This window comes from Schistocerca serialis, chromosome 2 (genome assembly GCF_023864345.2).
Source record: "Schistocerca serialis cubense isolate TAMUIC-IGC-003099 chromosome 2, iqSchSeri2.2, whole genome shotgun sequence".
NCBI classification, from domain to species: domain Eukaryota; kingdom Metazoa; phylum Arthropoda; class Insecta; order Orthoptera; family Acrididae; genus Schistocerca; species Schistocerca serialis.
Genome location: NC_064639.1, coordinates 225898933 through 225919879, shown reverse-complemented (window position 1 = coordinate 225919879; position 20947 = coordinate 225898933). Strand labels below are relative to the sequence as shown.

Sequence of the window (20947 nt, the reverse complement as noted above, 5' to 3'; positions counted from 1 at the left end):
CTCACTAGGGGTAAGATAGACACTGCCTACAGGAAAATTAAAGAGACCTTTGGAGAAACGAAAACAACTTGTATGAATATCAAGATCTCAGATGGAAACCCAGTTCTAAGCAAAGAAGGGAAAGCAGAAAGGTGGAAGGAGTATATAGAGGGTCTAAAAAAGGGCAAATAACGGCCTTGATACGCCTGGGCATTGAGTCAAACAGAGCTTGGATGGTATGTACAGGTACAACTACCCATGCAGCTTCAACACGATACCACTGCTCATCAAGAGTAGTGACTGGCGTATTGTGACGAGCCAGTTGCTCGGCCACCATTGACCAGACGTTTTCAGTTGGTGAGACATCTGGAGAATGTGCTGGCCAGGGCAGCAGTCGAACATTTTCTGTATCCAGAAAGGCCCGTACAGGACCTGCAACATGCGGTCGTGCATTATTCTGCTGACATGAAGGGTTTCGCAATGATCGAATGAAGGGTAGAGACACGGGTCGTAACACATCTGAAATGTAACGTCCAGTGTTCAAAGTGCCGTCAATGCGAACAAGAGGTGACCGAGACGTGTAACCAATGGCACCCCATACCATCACGCCGGGTGATACGCCAGTATGGCGATGACGAATACACGCTTCCAATGTGCGTTCACCGCGATGTCGCCAAACACGGATGTGACCATCATGATGCTGTAAACACAACCTGTATTCATCCGAAAAAATTACGTTTTGCCATTCGTGCACCCAGGTTCGTCGTTGAGTACACCATCACAGGCGCTCCTGTCTGTGATGCAGCGTCAAGGGTAACCCCAGCCATGGTCTCCGAGCCGATAGTCCACGCTGCTGCAAACGTCGTCGAACTGTTCGTGCAGATGATTGTTGTCTTGCAAACGTCCCCATCTGTTGACTCAGGGATCGAGATCCATGCGGATAAGATGCCTGTCATCTCGACTGCTAGTGATACGAGGCCGTTGGGATCCAGCACGCCGTTCCGTATTACCCTCCTGAACCCACCGATTACATGTTTTGCTAACAGTCATTGGATCTCGAACAACGCGAGCAGCAATGTCGCGATACGATAAACCGCAATCGCGATAGGCTACAATCCGACCTTTATCAAAGTCGGAAACGTGATTGTACGCATTTCTCCTCCTTACACGAGGCATCACAACAACGTTTCTCAAGGCAACGCCGGTCAACTGCTGTTTGCGTATGAGAAATCGGTTGGAAACTTTCCTCATGTCAGCACGTTGTAGGTGTCGCCACCGGCGCCAATCTTGTGTGATTGCTCCGAAAAACTAATCATTTGCATATCACAGCATCTTCTTCCTATTCGTTAAATTTCGCGTCTGTAGCACGTCATCTTCGTGGTGTAGCAATTTTAATGGCCACTAGTGTACTTTTACAGGCGCTGGCGCTAACGGCGTATCCGTCCGCTTTTATCGCGCGTGTGGCGGTGGAAAAAACATGTATGAACAAGAATCGCAAATACATCCTCGCACGACCATCACTTATGCGTAAAATCTGTAGTCACTTTCCGCGATAAGAGTGGAATACGTCACAGTATGAGACTTACAGCAACGAGAACAGAGAGCGAGAGAATTAGCGACCCACGGCTTGGTGCTAGCCTCAACCCAGAGAAACAGTATGACAGCAGCAGCGTGCCACAACGCTGGAACAACTGACGTAGGTCGCACTCCGTGCTCGCACGTGGCATCAGACTGTTGTATCTGGTCCTAGACATACTGAATACTGACACTGGGACAGAATGGAACACAATAACGTCCAAGCCTGTTAAACACATGATCAATCGTCTACTGCAGAAAAAGCGCTTCTCCGCTTTATGACACTGTGTGAATTATTCGCGTTTTCGTGATTATAGAAGCAATACCTACAGTTTTATATGGAAAGAACGCGTCTATAATACATCCGTAGCCTACAGCCAGGAGGTAAAATTTCAGTTTAGTGCAGAAACGACGCTCCTCCTGGAGGGGTACTGTTTCTGCTCTAAATGTGTGCGTGAGATATCAGAATAGGAAGCGTTCTATGCAGGAAACTCTCCATTAATGTAGTTAATATCAACAATACGATGAGAAATAATGCAAAATTTTATTTTTATTATGCGGGGAGGCTTTCTATAATCAACCGTACATTGTTGCCATGTGCTCCTGCTTATCCACACAGCTATATGGGACTAAACGAGAAGAAATTAGTTGCATAAGGAAACTTCAGTCGTACGTATCAACAGAACAACGTGACCTTTATGGTGAACTACTAGCTAAACCCACAACAAATGCTGGTTTAAAATTATGTTAACAAATCTCTTTACGTAGATGTGTTGTTTTTATGTGCTCTCATTCTTTATTGAATTTCTAACAGTGTAACTTTATAATGTAACAGAAATGTAGTAAAATTATTTCCTTTTTCTTTAAAGAAACATGTCCTGAGTCGAAATTTGTGAACCATAACAAATAGTAACTTTTTTGTTACTAAGAACACCTGGGATAGTGTAGGAAAATAAGTCCTATAATACACTATCAGTTTAAAATATTTTCTGAAGTAAGAAATAAAGTTTCTGAATTCATTACAGTCTATTAAAATCGATTTACTGCTTTTTGTTTTCTAAGTTATTAATCTTTATTTTAGAAACAGCACTTCTCCATCACTTTTAAACAATTCTGTAGGCTTTTGTATTGCTCTCATGTTATCGAACAAGTTGTAACAATATTTTCACTAAGCACTAGGTAAGGAAAGAATGTCATAGCTCTCCTTTGCTCACTAGATTATCCCTTACACAATGTTTTTTTGGGATTTTCTTTTGTTTTCTGGGAGAAGCGTTGTCTCAGGAATAAATGATTCTGCTGTATAGGGGACAGATCTGCGGATCTTGTTGTCCAGAGGAGTACCTCAGCACCACGAATGCAGTTCATAGACACACCTACCATCTCTGGACGATCATAACGGTGTTGAAAAGTGGCATCATGATACTGTTGCGTGAGAGGTAACGCATGGGGGTGCAGGATGTTTGCGATGTGCCATTGTGCCATCAGAGTTCCCTCAATCTCTGCTAGAAGTCATACCCGATGGCTCCCCACTTCATGATACCCAGAGTAACACCACTGAGCCCAAAACACTGGAAGAAAATGACCTCTCCCCAGACTGCCATCATACCCGCCGGTGATTGTAATCCAGATAAGTGTAGAACCGTGATTCATCGCTCATCTCAGTGCGGCACCACTCGTGAGCAATCTGTGCTGGCTGGTCCTGACATCACTCCAAGCGCAGCCTTCTGTTTCTTGATGTTAACAGCACTCTATACATGGGAAGGCAATTCCCCCATCCGACTGATGCTGGTTTCTGACCGAGGGTTGGGATGACTTAATTTTGCAAAGAGACCATTATTTGTTCTCATATGGCAGGTGCAGATGTGTGGAGATTACCATGTGCTTGGTGCATAATACGACCATCCTCCCTTATGCTGGCTTCAAACATATAGTTTTTCCAGCATATCAAGTAGATTCAAATAGCCACCGACTATAATTGTATGATTGGGGTACCAGTTTGAAATGGGACTCAAGTTTCTCTGAAATGTTCAGCAACTACATCTTCAGAGTCGAGAGATCGGTAAAACGATCCAATTAATAGTTTAAACCGATTGTCAGGTATAACTTCTATCCATACCATTTCGCAGGAACTATCTACTTCAGTTTCACTACACGGCAAACTACTCCACCAACAATTGTATTTAATCTGTCCTTTCTGAACACTGTTAGATCGTTTGAAAAAATTTCGGCTGAACTTATTTCCGGTTTTAGCCATCTTTCTGTACATATAACTATTTCAGCTTCAGTTCTTTCGATTAGGGCTTGGAACCCTGGTTCTCTCCCAAACTATGACAATGACTACAATACCGATCGTTTCTGCAACTACCTTACTGTGTTTTACCTGCGCCCTTTTAGACGGACGCCCTTTCTGTGGTTCCCTGAGACACTCTAACCTAAAAAACCTCCCATTCCCTTCCACACTGCCCCCGCTACTCGAGTAGCCGCTTCCTGTGTGTAGTGGACTCATAATCTATTATGCGGAACCCGGAAACCCATCACCCAATGCCGCAGGTCAAGGAATCTGCAACCTTCCCGGTCACAGAACCTCCAGAACCTCCGATTCAGACTCTCCACTCGGCTCTGCACCAAAGGACCACAGTCGGTTCTATCGACGATGCTGCAGATGGTGAGCTCCGCTTTAACCTCGGAAGCTGGCAGTCTTTACCATTTCCGCTAGCCGGTTGAAGCCAGAGAGAGTCTCATCCGATCCAAAGCGACACATGCCATTGGTACCGGCATGAGTCACCACCTGCAGTTGGCTGTACTCTGTATTCTTCATGGCATTCGGAAGCACCCTTTCCACATCCGGAATGACTCCCCCCAGTATGCACACGGAGTGCACACTGGCTTCCTTCCCCTCCTTGGCAGCCATGTTCCTAAGCGGCCCCATTACGTGCCTAACGTTGGAGCTCCCAACTACCAGCAAACCCACCCTCTGTGAATGCCCAGACGTTGCGGGCAAAGAAACTTCCTCTGGAACAGGGTGGATGACTGCATCTGGTTTAGAGACATCGTCAGCCACAGTAACGCCCGAAACCTGTCTGTCAAACGAACTGGGGAGGCCCTACGAGTGGCCCCTTGGAAAGTTTTTCACTGCTCTGCCAAACTTTTGAATGATCTCCCACTCGACTACAGGTGGTGGGTCAGCCTAAGTGCAGGCAGTACCTGGGGCGGCCACAGCATTGGACCGGTCGAGGGACACGTGGGAAGCGCTCGACATCCCTCCCATCCCCGCACCTGGCCCCCCACGGTAATGCCCCTTGGCAGCAGCCTCAAGCAGTGTGATGGAAGCCAATGCGGCTTCGAGCTGTGAGCGAAGGGTCGCCAACTCAGCTAGCATCTGTACACGGCAATCACAGTTCCTATCCATTACTGCAGTTGTTCCTGTTTGAAGTTCGTAAAAATATACAACAAACGAATGGTGCACTCATTTTATCAGCAGCAGGAGTTCGAAGTGCTTTCTCACTGACGGCCTATCTGACACTGAGTTACACTAACGAAAACAAACAAAAGCCTGTACGATACGAGGGTCGATAACAACGGCGGTACTGTATGCTATGCTGTTATTAAAATAAAAATAAAAGGTTGTGCCTAGTAAGCACTCGCACAAGCAAGAAATTACAAAAATAATCTAGTATCTACACAGGTATCTGTAAATAAGTCGTTCCTGTTGGAAGCTCGTAAAAATATGTAACAAACGAACCGTGTACTCGCCTTGTAAGCAACAGGAATACGAGTTGCTTCGTCTCTGACGGTCTATCGACACTCACAGACGCATTCCTGTAACTGAAATCGGTATAAGAACCACGGCCCACGTACAACACTATCATTGTTTAAACTACGACAGACAATGCAAAATTTGAGATGAATATCACAAGATTAGGTAACTTTATATCAAAGGTATTATGAAGGAACTTTTCATTTGAAATTTCATAAATGCAATATTAAGAAACCATGTAGCGTATAAAAAAAGCTCTTTAAAATCTGAAGGTTTTTGTTTAATACTAAAAATTTTAAAAGTGATTGAAAACGTTTCCTTTACTCAAAAGCTTAACCCTTACTCAGGTGATAATACAGGTTCAAATTAAATGATTAATGGCGATACTTGAGATTTCCTGTTAACATACTTCCACATTTAAATAACGCAAGTGAATTCATCATTAATCCAGTTTATTCTAGAGGACGAGAACAACCCCAGGAACTCTGGTCACCAATCTCCACAACAGACAACATGAGGCAACCAGTGTGCACCGCACCACCTTAACAGTATGGCACTGCGCGCTACGCGCTATGCTTTCTACATGCCAGGGCATCAGCAGCCCAAACTAGTTACTTCCCGCGCAGCTTAAGACAGCATTATTCTACAGCAAGCCACCTTGACAACACTAAATATCCCTAGATACCACTTGAGCTAGATAACTGTTCAATATAACAGCCTAAGGAAGCGTGGTGCATCACATCTAACTTAGAACTAAGTGGCTGCTCTATTGGGCACCAGAAAATTCCTTATAATAGTACTTGTAATGTAACTAAGCAGAACACTGGCAACCAGTATCAAAAGGCCGCACCGATTGTGCTTTAACACAAATTACAATATATCATTTATCTGCACACACTGACTATGATAAACTGCAAATATACTCGTACTTCCTGGTGTATTTCGCCAGAACATATTAAGTGTTTAATACACCACTGGCCATTAAAATTGCTACACCGAGAAGAAATGCTAATGATAAACGGGTATTCATTGGACAAATATATTATACTAGATCTGACATGTGATTACATTTTCACACAATTTGGGTGCATAGATCCTGAGAAATCAGAACCCAGAACAACCACCTCTGGCCGTAATAACGGCCTTGATACGCCTGGGCATTGAGTCAAACAGAGATGGATGGCGTGTACAGGTACAGTTGCCCATGCAGCTTCAACACGATACCACAGTTCATCAAGAGTAGTGACTGGCGTATTGTGACGAGCCAGTTGCTCGGCCACCATTGCCCAGACGTTTTCAGTTGGTGAGACATCTGGAGAATGTGCTGGCCAGGGCAGCAGTCGAACATTTTCTGTATCCAGAAAGGCCCGTACAGGACATGCAAGATGCAGTCATGCATTATCCTGCTGAAATGTAGGGTTTCGCAATGACCGAATGAAGGGTAGAGACACGGGTCGTAACACATCTGAAATGTAACGTCCAGTGTTCAAAGTGCCGTCAATGCGAACAAGAGGTGACCGAGACGTGTAACCAATGGCACCTCATACCACCACGCCGGGTGATACGCCAGTATGGCGATGACGAATACACGCTTCCAATGTGCGTTCACTGCGATGTCGCCAAAAACGGGTGTGACCATCATGATGCTGTAAACACAACCTGTATTCATCCGAAAAAATTACGTTTTGCCATTCGTGCACCCAAGTTCGTCGTTGAGTACACCATCACAGGCGCTCCTGTCTGTGATGCAGCGTCTAGGGTAACCCCAGCCATGGTCTCCGAGCCGATAGTCCACGCTGCTGCAAACGTCGTCGAACTGTTCGTGCAGATGATTGTTGTCTTGCAAACGTCCCCATCTGTTGACTCAGGGATCGAGATCCATGCGGATAAGATGCCTGTCATCTCGACTGCTAGTGATACGAGGCCGTTGGGATCCAGCACGCCGTTCCGTATTACCCTCCTGAACCCACCGATTACATGTTTTGCTAACAGTCATTGGATCTCGAACAACGCGAGCAGCAATGTCGCGATACGATAAACCGCAATCGCGATAGGCTACAATCCGACCTTTATCAAAGTCGGAAACGTGATTGTACGCATTTCTCCTCCTTACACGAGGCATCACAACAACGTTTCTCAAGGCAACGCCGGTCAACTGCTGTTTGCGTATGAGAAATCGGTTGGAAACTTTCCTCATGTCAGCACGTTGTAGGTGTCGCCACCGGCGCCAATCTTGTGTGATTGCTCCGAAAAACTAATCATTTGCATATCACAGCATCTTCTTCCTATTGGTTAAATTTCGCGTCTGTAGCACGTCATCTTCGTGGTGTAGCAATTTTAATGGCCAGTAGTGTACTTTCACAGGCACTGGCGCTAACGGCGTATCCGTCCGCTTTTATCGCGCGTGTGGCGTTGGAAAAAACATGTATGAACAAGAATCGCAAATACATCCTCGCACGACCATCACTTATGCGTAAAATCTGTAGTCACTTTCCGCGATAAGAGTGGAATACGTCACAGTATGAGACTTACAGCAACGAGAACAGAGAGCGAGAGAATTAGCGACCCACGGCTTGGTGCTAGCCTCAACCCAGTCAAACAGTATGACAGCAGCAGCGTGCCACAACGCTGGAACAACTGACGTAGGTCGCACTCCGTGCTGGCACGTCGCATCAGACTCGGACAACCCTGACCTCATTCCGCTCCCATTCACCTTGTGTATGACCCACCACACGAAGACCGCATTTAACTTGAAGCGGCTGCTGTCCAAGGGCTTCTACAGAACTCCGGTCTTGGTCGCTGCACACGCAATAGCACCTCTTTTTTCACTATGAGAGATTTTCTCTAAATCATAAAAGTAGTCATAAAAGTAATAACAGATAAAAATATATGTTCATGAACTTGAAAAAAGTCAGCCCATAAGTTTAAGTAAACGCTATCAGCAATACAATAAGAATCAGCTTAATTTTTCACGGAACTCCTCGACAGAATAGAAGGAGTGACCCATGAGGAAACTCTTCAGTTTCGATTTGAAAGTGCGTGGATTACTGCTAAGATTTTTGAATTCGAGTGGCAGCTTATTGAAAATGGATGCAGCAGTATACTGCACACCTTTTTGCACAAGACTTAAGGAAGTCCGATCCAAATGGAGGTTTCATTTCTGCCGAGCATTAACCGAGTGAAAGCTGCTTATTCTTGGCAATAAACTAATATTGGTGACAAGAAACGACAATAAGGAATATACATGTTGAGAGGCCAATGTCTAAATACCCAGACTGGTGAACAGAGGTCGACAAGAGGTTCGTGAACTCACACCACTTGTTGCCCGAACCGCCCGTTTCTGAGCCAAAAATATCCTTCTAGAATGGGAAGAGTTACCCCAAAACATAATACCATACGACATAAGTGAATGAAAATAAGCAAAGCAGACTAATTTACGTGTCGAAGTATCACTCACTTTTGATACCGTTCGAATAGTGAAAATGGCAGTATTACATCTTTGAACAAGATACTGAACGTGGGCTTTCCACGACAGCTTACTATCTATCAGAACACCTAGAAATTTGAACTGTTCTGTTTCATGCCCGTTCTGTGAGATTAAAAAGTCAGGTTTTGTTGAATTGTGTCTTAGAAACCGTAAAAAGTGAGTCTTACTGTGATTTAACGTTAGTTTATTTTCCACAAGCCGTGAGCTGAGGTCATATACTGCACTACTTGAAACCATCCCGCACCATATTGTAATACCATCTACCAAACAGATAACTCAGAAAAGTCATGCGGAATTTACAGTGCAAAAAGGCCGTATCAACAATGTAACCACGGACCCCGACCATTGACACTTTGTCCAATAATGCCCGAGCCGCACAACGCTGATTCCGCGATGAACAGGAAGGTATCACTTGCATCAAGTCACAGGGCCGACAGACATCTCGTCTCAGGCCCAGGAACTGGATGTTTGTGTTGTCTTCATCATGTCATCATAATTCAGGAAAAGTGGTGGTACTGGACAATGAAAAGATTGGGCATTTGTACGGACGCTGATAACCACGCAGTTGAGCGCCCCATAAACAAAATATCATCATCATCTTCATACTCATCGTCATCATCATCCTGGCCTCAGCCGTGCACCGCGTGTGTTCACTCGACAGGCTAGAAGCTACGTCGGTTCCCTCTCAGCCCCCCCAAGTGCAGCGTCCACCAAACAGAAGTGAGAGTTCAGATCGCCGGAACGACGAACATCCAGCACACGCTGATGCAGGTCTAGAAGCGGTTTTTTCCACAGGGACACTAGGGAGAGTGGGGAAGTGAAGTTTTCGGACACTGTCACTGTGGTATTAAGTTCCGATGGACGCACACATTCTTCCATCAGTCTCCAATGGGCACAGTATTTGCCTTCAGAATCGGCCAGCAGTTACCAAAGGGCACAGTCCCTGTCTTCAGGCTCCGACGGCAACTATACTTCTACATCGTTTGGTACTTACTCCTTTGCTACTGGTAAACCTTTCGAGGTGTGAAGTCGTGGTCCACGAAACTCTTCTATACCTAACGTTTCGTCGAGAACTGCGCTGCTGTAGCTAATTTCTACATGGCGAAATTCGAACAGTCAGTCTTTAGAAAAAGCAAATAAGAAACCATTTCGCTGGTATTGGTCTGTGGATGACACATTTGTGGTCTGCTCACATGGCACCGAAGTTTTGGACGAATTCTTTGGTTCTCTAAATAATATAAATCAAAAAATCCAGTTCACCAAGTAAACAAAAAATGACAACAAAATACCTTTCTTGGATGTTTTAGTTGTGAGACCGACCGATGGAAGTTTGAAACACAAGGTTTTTCGAAAAGTATCGAACACGTATATTTACATAAGGGTTCTAATCATCATTCACGACAAGAGAGGTGTCATTAAAAGTCTTATGGATAGAGCCAAAAGGATTCGCACGCCGAAATACCTGGACGCCGAATCAAAATATCCAAGGCAGGGGTTAGAGAAAAATGGCTACTCGGTAAAGGAAGTAAACAGAAATCTACGACCAAATAACAAGAGGGCTGAAGGACCAGCATGAAAAATGACTTTGGAAGACTAAAGTTTCTCTCTTTATCTTTCATTAAAAAAGTAACAGATCAAATCTGAAATACCTTGCAGCAACATTACACTAGACTGGTTTTTAGACCAATTAAGAAGATAGGTCTGGCACTCCGATCCGTGAAGGATAAACGCCATCCTCTGTCAGTATGTGTGGTATGTAAAATTCCTTCTACGTATGGTAAAGTTTATACTGGAACAACCAAGAGAAGCATAAATACACGGCTAAATGAACACGAAAGTCTTTGCCAACTAGGGAGAATAGGCAAATCGGTAGTAGCAGAGCATGCTCTTCAGCAAGGAAGCCACTAAGTGAAGCTTTGTGAAACAAAAATGTTATCTACGACGACTAACTATTATCCATGGCTATGTAGAGAAGCCATTGAAATATAAAACATAGGGATAGTTACATAGGAAAGATGAGACCATGTAACTTAGCAACATATAGACAGTAGCTCTGCAGAAACAGTAAACAGTTCTTAATCTTTGACAAGATGACAATGGATAGTTAAATCTTATCTTTGACAAGGATCGTCACTGCTTATCACGTGTAACTTCAGTCACGTCCGTTTTTCTACAGTACATATGTCGTCTCAGACGTCTGACCCGTCAGTTAACAAGACTCAACAGAGGAGGAACGCCTCTGAAGATGTCCACCGCAGTTCCACACGAAATGTTACGAAGAGAGGAGTTTCGTGGACCACGACCTTATACCCCGAAAGGTTTACCAGCAGCAATGTCATCCGGTCGTGAAAGCCTTCTTCCTACACTGATCAACCAAAGAAACTAGTACACCGACAATATCGCGTAGAGCCCCCGCGAGCACGCAGAAGTGCCGCACCACGACGTGGCATGGAGTCGACTGATGTCTGAAGTAGTGATGGAGGGAACTGACACTATGAATCTTGCAGGCCTATCCATCACTTCGTAAGCGTACGAGGGAGTCGAGATCTCTTCTGCACAGCACGTTGCAAGGCATCCCGGATATGCTCAATAATGTTCATGTCTGTGGGGTTTGGGGGCCAGCGGAAGTGTCCAGGCTCTGTTGCAATTCTGGACGTGTGGTGTGTCGCATTGTCCTGCTGGAATTGCCAAAGTTTGTCGGAATGCACGATGCAAATGAATGGATGCATGTGATGAGACGGGATGCTTACGTACGTGTCACCTGTCACATTCATATCTAGACGTATCAGGGGCCCCATATCACTCCAACTGCACACGCCTCACACCATTACAGAGCCTCCATCAGATCGAACAGTCCTCTGCTGACATGGAGGGCACATGGATTCATGAGGTTGTCTCCATACCCATACACGTCCGTCCGGTCGATACACTTTGAAACGAGACTCGTCCGACTAGCAACATGTTTCCAGTCATCAACAGTCCAATGTCGGTGTTGACGGACCCAGGAGAGGCGTAAAGCTTTGTGTCGTGCAGTCACCAAGAGTACACGAGTGGGCCTTTGGCACCGAAAGCCCATATCGATGATGTTTCGTTGAATAGTTCGCGCGCTGACACTTGTTGATGGCTCAGCATTGAAATCTGCAGCACTTTTTGGAAGGGTTGCACTACTCTCACTTCGATCGATTCTCTTCAGTCGTCGTTGGTCCCGATCTTGCAAGATCTTTCTCCTGCCGCAGCGATGTCAGATATTTGACGTTTTACCTGATTCTTGATATTCACAGTACACTCCTGAAATGGTCGTACGGGAAAGTCCCCACTTCACCGCTACCTCGGAGATATTGTGTCCCATCGGTCGTGCGTAGTCTATAACATCACTTTCAAACTCACTTAAATCTTGATAACCTGTCATTGTAGCAGCAGTAACCGATCTAACAACTGCGCCAGACACTTGTTGTCTTTTATAGGCGTTGCTGACCACAGCGCCGTATTCTGCTATTTACGTATCTCTGTATTTGAATACGCATGCCTATACCAGTTTCTTTGGCGGTTCATTGCATAAGCACTCCTTTTAAGATGATCGATGTCGATAGGAGTTGCATAGGACAAAGGTTTGAGCAGACGTTATTTATTCTTACGGGGTTTTATAGCGCTATGTGCTTACTCAGCTCCATTTTTACTTTTCTCTGTCTGGCGTGTGGCCATTACCCTAGTAAACAGAGTGCAATCGTTCGCAAAAGATTGTTCATACAGTGTAAAGTGTTTTCCGTTAACTTCTTGTATGTCTGATTAACACCTCCTTGAAATAACATGATATCTGTAATTCTTTCTGCACCACCATTGAGAGCAAATTTGATCGAAATTCTTAGACATTATAATTTCCATTTTCCTTTATCAGTTCCCTGCGGCGTACCCACGAGTGATTAATGTGTGATTAAAGCAGTTGTTTCCCATGCTTATCTATACGCAATTATCTCTTATATTTCTTGTTGTGGATTGGCAGGAGAGCCAACCACGTATTATTAGAGGAAGCCGAAAGGCACGCCTTTTAGCTCACGCAGGCTGGCGTGAGGTCATGGAACAGGTCAAGGAAATTTGAATTTAGAAAAACGGACGTAGCTGGTGGAATACTTAACTTTAATCCATAAATGATGAGCATCGCTCTTGACGGTACATGTTTTACAGTATCAATAGTAACTGGTAATGGCGCCTTGCTAGGTCGTAGCAATTGACGTAGCTGAAGGCTATGCTAACTATCGTCTCGGTAAATGAGAGCGTATTTTGTCAGTGAACCATCGCTAGCAAAGTCGGTTGTACAACTGGGGCGAGTGCTAGAAAGTCTCTCTAGACCTGCCGTGTGGCGGCGCTCGGTCTGCAATCACTGATAGTGGCGACACGCGGGTCCGACGTATACTAACGGACCGCGGCCGATTTAAAGGCTACCACCTAGCAAGTGCGGTGTCTGGCGGTGACACCACATTCCTCCCCCGCAAATCGGCGGACGGTTGTGGCATAAGGCTCCCGCCCGCCGTGGGGAGGACCCCATGTGGACGTATGCGACGAGGTGGGGAGCCGAACAACAGGCGAGGCTATGCCACCCGCACCCTGCCATTCGGACCGCGGGTAGCTAGGAAACGCCTGAAAATCTGCTCCAGGGTGCACGCCAACATGCGGTGTATGCGCCCGCAGAGAGACAGGAGGGGCCGAAGGGTCGACCTCCATCGGGCCGGGGCACCCGACGGGCGAAGACGACATATGGTCCGGAGCGGGCAAGAGTTTCATGTCGGAGGACAACTGGTCACGGGAAGCGATCGGCGGCGCGTGACCCAGGGGGGCGCCCGGCGGTTGCAGCGACGCGTCCACTGCGGGCGTCGCCGGCGGGAGAACAGGCGGCGGCGGCGGCGGCGGCGGCGGCGGCGGCGCCGGCGCCGGCGGCGGCGTGTCGCCATGGGGCAAAATGGAAGGCAGCGTCGGTAACACCTGGGGCTGAGGCGAGCCAGTAGATGGGTCCCTAGGGCGCTGACCGGACGGCACCGTCGCTGAAAGCAGACGGGGAGCGGCAGATCCCGTGCGACGACAGAGGCGCAGCTGATTGAGATGCCGACGCAACTCACCAGAGGCCCCCAAAACAAGATACACAGCGCGGCCGAGGCAGCGAAGAATGCGCCCCACGAGCCAACGCCGTGAACCTCGATAGTGGCGGTAGTAGACAACGTCGCCCGGGGCAAAAGCAGGTGTCTGCCGCTGCACAGGAACCTGATGCGGCGGATGTAGCAAAGACATCAAGGTGCGATGAGGGCGACCGTGAAGCAACTCAGCCGGCGAGCGACCATCTCGGGGCTGAGAGCGATACGAGGACAAAAAGAGCAATAACGCGTCCTCCCGAGAATGCGACGCTTTCAACTTCAACATCTGTGACTTGAAAGTCCTGACCAATTGTTCAGCGGCACCGTTTGACTGTGACGAAAACAGCGCGGGCGTCAGATGTTGAATACCATTGGCCTTGCAGAATGACTGAAATTCTGCGGACACGAATTGTGGGCCATTGTCGGAAACAACAGTCTGTGGAAGACCTTCAATGCAAAAGATAGCCGATAACGCTTGGATGGTGGCAGATGACGTCGTGGAAGACATCCGGACAACAAAAGGAAAATTACTGAATGAATCTACCACAACCAACCATCGAGCATTCCAGAATGGACCAGCAAAATCGATGCGTAAGCGTTGCCAAGGGGAAGTAGCTTTTGGCCATGCAAAGAATTTCCGCAGTGTTGCTGATTGTTGTTCGGCACACACCATGCAAGAAGAGCACATATTCGTAATCGCGGCATCGATTCCGAACCAAGTACAGTGCTGATAAGCAAGTTGTTTCGTTCTCACTATACCCCAATGTCCTTGGTGGAGAAGGTGTAAGACAGAGGACTGTAACGAACGTGGGACCGCGACTCTGGACTGATCATTATCAGACCGCAACAGCAAAACACCACGTCGTACAAAAAGTCTCTCCTTGTGAGCAAAAAATAGGCGAATCAACGGATCCGCGATCCGTGACTTCGACAAGGGCCATTGCGTAGCAACAAAACACAGAACGGTAGCAAGGACAGGGTCGGCAGCTGTGGCTGTAGCTACACGACGAAAATCAATCGGAAACGATTCAACCACGTCATCGGTTTCCGAATCAATGAACATGCAAGCAAGTTCGGAGGAATCGAATGCTCTATCCTCAGCAACAGGCAAACGGGACAACGCATCGGCGTTTCCGTTCTCAGCAGTGGACCGATACAAGATATCGTAGCGGTACTGCGAGAGAAAAATATACCAGCGAATGAATTTCTGCGCTGTATGTGGAGGTACAGGCTTGGTTGGATGAAAAAGCGATGTCAAAGGTTTGTGGTCTGTGATGATGGTAAAGTGACGACCATACAAGAAATCATGAAACTTAGTAACACCAAATACGAGAGCCAATGCTTCTGTCTCGATCTGTGAATAATTTCGTTGCGCAGACGAGAGCAATTTGGGCGCAAAGGCAATAGGGCGATCGTGCGATCCATCTTTGTGCGCAAGCACAGCACCGATCCCGAAATCCGATGCATCCACCATCAACAAAAGGGGCTTCTGGGGATCGAATGGCGTAAGGCAAGTAATGGAAAGCAACGCCGATTTCAACTGACGAAAGGCGCGTTCGCAGTCTGTCGTCCAGACGAACGGAACACCTTTACGGCGTAAGCGATGAAGCGGAGCTGAAATGGAAGAGGCGTGTGGGATGTATTTGTTATAGTAATTTATTTTTCCCAGCACACTCTGTAGCTGCTTCAAATTCTGCGGCGAAGGCAAGTCTTGTATGGCACGGAGGTGCTCTGGACTGGGATGTATGCCTTGGGCATTGAGTACACATCCCAGGTAGGGTAAGTCACGAGCAAAAAACACACATTTGTCCTTCCGCAAGCGAAGACCATTTTGTCGCAAGACCTGAAATAATGTCCTGAGATTGGCTAAATGTTCTTCTTCCGTCTTTCCAGAGTTCACAATATCGTCCAGATAGTTTGCTGCAGTAGGGGCCGACGCACAAACAGTTTGTAGATATTGCTGAAACAATGCAGGGCCGGATGCACACCCGAATGGCAGTCGTTTGAATCGATACAAACCAAGATGCGTGTTAACCACCAAAACGCGCTGGGATTCTTCGTCCACCGGTATTTGCAAGTACGCATCTGCTAGGTCCAACTTCGAAAAATATTTACCAGGGCACAGTTTGTCAAAAAGATCTTCCAGGCGGGGTAAAGGAAAAGTTGCAGTCACTAGTTGTGAATTCACTGTTGCCTTGAAGTCCACACAAAGTCTCAATTTTCCCGAAGGTTTTGGCAAAATTACTAAGGGTGATGCGCAGAGAGAAGCCTGCACTCGTTCAATTACACCTTGAGATTCCAAATTGTGTAATGTTTTTGCGACCTCATCACGCAATGCGTGGGAACATTGCGTGCTCTGAAAAATTTCGGTTGTGCGTTTACTTTCAGTTCCAAATGTGCTTCATAGTCCTTAGCGCAACCGAGGCCCGGTGCAAAAATGTCTGCAAATTCTTCACATAGACGAGAAACACTGTCTGAAGGCACAGTCTGGTTCACTGATAGGACCTGATTTACTATAGACAAGTTAAACAACTGAAATAAATCGAAACCAAACAAGTTCACTGCAGAAGAAGAACGAAGGACGTAAAATGACACAAGTTTTGTTTGTCCCTTGTACGTTGCAAGAAGGCTGCACTGTCCTAACACAGGGATCTTGTGGGCTAAATAGCTAGTTAACTTCACAGTTGCGGCACGCAATGGAGGTGTGCCCAGCAGTTTGTAAGTGTCTTGATTGATCAGTGAAACTGCAGCCCCGGTATCGAGCTGGAATGGTATCACTTTGCCATTAATGTCCAAGTCCACAAAAAGTTTATTGTTCTGCTGACGACAAGAGTGACTGTCTCGTGCAGCGCAAACTGACACTGGTACAAAATCACTTGTGACTTGACGTGAGTTCCTGCGATGTCGACACACACTATTTGTGGGATGAACACAGTCACTGTTAGAGAGAGTGGCACTGGGCGGAGTGGCATGAACTATATGAATTTCCATGGGCGAAGTTTCGCGAGCCTGAATATCCTTGGTTCGATTCCGATTCCGGCGCGAAGCAAAGGGCCTGGAATGATTTTCAATCTGAGCTTTTTCTGGCAAACACCTTGAACATGTCCTTTTTTATTACAGTAAAAGCAAATAGCTTGGCGTGACGGGCAGTTCTCACGCGAATGTCTAGTAGCACACCGCGGGCATGATTTTAGCACTGCATTTGCTTGCCGGCGCGGTACACGTGGCCGAGAGCCTGGCGGCAGCGGCGCGGTCGGGCACGAATACTGTTTACTGTTCCATGCAGCTCGCCCGGCGGGCCGGTAACCTGACACACGGGTGGCGAAGTGTCAAATGATTCCTGAGCAAAGCCAAGTGTGTCCTGCCGATCCAATATGTCCATCACTTGTTGAAGGGAGGGATTGACTAGTTTCAAAATCTGTTCCCTTATACGAACATCAGAAACGTTCTGTGCAATTGCATCACTTACGATAGTATCTGAATAAGGGAGTCCACATTGACACTCAAAAGCACAATCCCTAGTAAGGCCTTGCAAGGTTGCAACCCACTCCCGATTAATCTGACCTGCCGTACGTTTTGTAAGAAAGAAGGTATACCGTTTGGCAACTACATTGACAGATTCTTTGAAATATGCATCTAATGCAGACAAAATTTCGTCGTAGGACAGAGTTGCTATGTTGCGTCGGGGAAATAATTTGACTATCACACAGTACGTGTGCACCACTATGGAGGACAATAAAAAAGGCTACCGCTCGTTACCTTGAATTCTGTAGGCGGCGAGATGGAATCCAAATTGGCGTGACCACTCCGTCCAGCTTTCCAGTGCAGCATCAAAAGGACGAAAAGTTGGTGCAACTGCGTATTGTGGCTGCGTTAGCGGTGGAGCGGCGGCTGCCGCATCGTTTTGCGTTGCACGTTGACCCTGGACGAGCTGTCCAAGGGCATCCAGTAGGGCCTGCGTCTGCTGATTCTGTAAGCGATAAAAGCTGGACAGTACATATGGAGATGGTGGCGAAGAAATTACACAAGTAAATCAGGGCAGTATAGTTACGAACGCGGTGTTGCCTCGTCGCCAATGTTGTGGATTGGCAGGAGAGCCAACCCAGTATTATTAGAGGAAGCCGAAAGGCACGCATTTTAGCTCACGCAGTCTGGTGTGAGGTCATGGAACAGGTCAAGGAAATTTGAATTTAGAAAAACGGACGTAGCTGGTGGAATACTTAACTTTAATCCATAAATGATGAGCATCGCTCTTGACGGTACATGTTTTACAGTATCAATAGTAACTGGTAATGGCGCCTTGCTAGGTCGTAGCAATTGACGTAGCTGAAGGCTATGCTAACTATCGTCTCGGTAAATGAGAGCGTATTTTGTCAGTGAACCATCGCTAGCAAAGTCGGTTGTACAACTGGGGCGAGTGCTAGAAAGTCTCTCTAGACCTGCCGTGTGGCGGCGCTCGGTCTGCAATCACTGATAGTGGCGACACGCGGGTCCGACGTATACTAACGGACCGCGGCCGATTTAAAGGCTACCACCTAGCAAGTGTGGTGTCTGGCGGTGACACCACATTTCTTTTCTCGTTTGTGTGCTCATGAAAGACAATAAACTGGGCAAATTTCGACTCGTATCTATTTCAATATTATGCAACCCTTGTAACTTGAGCAAGGCCCCCATGGCTCATTTACGAGGCCTCTCTGTATTATCCATTATCTGAAACTTTTGTATTACATATCTAAACACATGGGTAGCGTTCTGATTTCTAGAAAGTCCAGACAGAATCAGGCATTTAACCGGCAAATTAAGTTGAGACTCACGACTGGCCACTTGCAATTTTATAACATTATTATATTAATCTGGTTCGTTATTATATTTAAGTCTATTAAAAAACACATTTATACGCTCTGAAATAAGGTAAAATAAAATCTGTCTTACTGAATCTATTGCAGTAGTATTTTTACTGTTTGATGTCTATTTAGTCTCTCATCAGCTGTGTAGATTCGAATGGTGCACAGATAGTACGGAACACCGACTGGTGTTTAATGTACTCGTTGTTTATCGTATTTTCACATGACGTCGTAGTATTACACACATCTTTTGAAACCACTTTCACTGCTTGTGCAGGCAAAGGGACAGTATGTACTTGCCCTCGCCGATTAATTTCATGTTGGCAGGGTGTATGAAGCATGGCTAAGAGTTGAAATTACGAAATGAGGAAGAAACAGCTCTGAACCGTTTTCGAGAAATCTGAGTTTGAAAATTTTAGGCATGCATACAGTACTACTGTATGGTCGCTAACAGGCGAAGAAACAGTAGCAAAGTGATTCAGCCTGCCTTCGGCAGTGGTGAGGCGAGCACTATCTTTCTGCATACTGCCTGTTGTGGTGCTTACGAACGAACGAGCGTCTGTTTACTTCTGCTCAGAGTCCGATCTGATCGACCATCATGGTGTTTTCGTACCGACAAGTCACGATTAAATTAACTTTTCCTCCGGGTCCTGAACGACCAGAGGCTCTAAACATTCTGCGTGGTGTCTGTTTGTTCTATATCGTGTCTCCCTACCACTTTCGCGCAACGACGCTCTGAGGGTGTTTTTTAGAGAACTGAATAGTTTGAACCTGGGACCTGTTGCTGGTAAGGAGACGCCACACCACACATGACATGTAGAATTCAGAAGAGTTCAGTGAGACTAGCGATGATATAACCAAATACTTAATGATTTCAGCGTCAGCTCCACTGCACTCCCTGTAAAAAAATCTTAATACTAACTAAATTTAGTGGAAGGGGTTCAAGGCTTTCCTATTTTTAATTAGCTGGTAAAATAACGTCGAAAAAGCAGTTAAGTTTACCACAGGAAATTTTATTCTACTCACAAAACATCGTCTATAAATTGCACTATTGATAATAGGAAATGTTTTAATACAGGATGGTAAAAACCAACTGCGTTCAACAAAAATGTGAACGAATATTCCCTGAATGGGTTTCCAAGTTCTACAATGGATCGAAGGATGGCCTATGCCATATCACATCTATAATCTAGGTTTAAATTAAGTTTCACAAGAGAGAAAACTATCAAAATGGTCTACAGTGACCCTCAATTATCTTTAATTACTTATCTAACTTGACGTAAATTACAGTGGCTGATGTGGCTTCTCAATAACTATATAACAGAAAAATCATCGCGTTTCAGATTTTACTTCAAGTGGCAAATGTGAACACCATGAGCTCTAATTGACGATCGACATTAGTATTACGCAAAAAGGGGGTGTAACAGATGAGACTTCTGAAGTTATGAGTGAAGCCTTATGAACTCAAAAAAGCGGCATCGCGTGCGTTCATTACCTTGTCGGTGTTCGTCAGGGGGCGGCGGCCGGCGCAGCTCCGTCCAGCTCGCCCTCTCGGAAGCAACTCACTCTTAACTTCTCCTTACTACAATTTACCGAAGTTGGTTAAAAAAAAAAAAACCTATCTGGCTGTGTTTTCATCTGACCAATCAGGGTCTCAATGTTAACCTGAAGCTCCGCCTACAAAAATTCTATCTATCCAATGAGAAACGTTATACTTTTCGTGGCGGGGCAATGTTTTTAAAGTTTGCAACGTAACAGAGACGCGAAAAAGGCTCACGCTAAAACTTGCAGCTGGTGTGGTCCTTTTAGCGTTATCGTAAGATCTATACTGTTCTTCTGGAGGGCTCTATCTTTTAACATGGGCTGGGGGGGGTGGTCCTAACGTAACAGAGACGCGAAAAAGTCTCACACTAAAACTTGCGGGTGGTGTGGTCCTAGCAGTCAGCTGGCGACGTGGGTGTCCGTCCGTCCCTTATCGTAGGGCCTTCCAGCTTAACACGGTTCTGCTCTCGGCTTCTGTTCTCGTTTCTCCCCTCGGAACTGCGTCTGTCTCACGGTGGGAAGGTATGACATGCATTTAGGCATTCTTGTGTTAGTCTCTGGTATTCCATTTGCTCACTCGTTACTCGTATTACTTTGGTTAATTTAATGTCACGATTTATTCGGAGCTATGTGACATACT

The 20947-nt window shown here is 46.1% G+C and overlaps 1 protein-coding gene across 1 annotated transcript in view; it reads left to right on the top strand.

Moving 5' to 3' along the window:
• The window catches only part of LOC126456974 (UDP-glucosyltransferase 2-like), a 99928-nt gene that overhangs the window by 12405 nt on the left and 66576 nt on the right, over positions 1–20947 (top strand). The window lies entirely within an intron of this gene.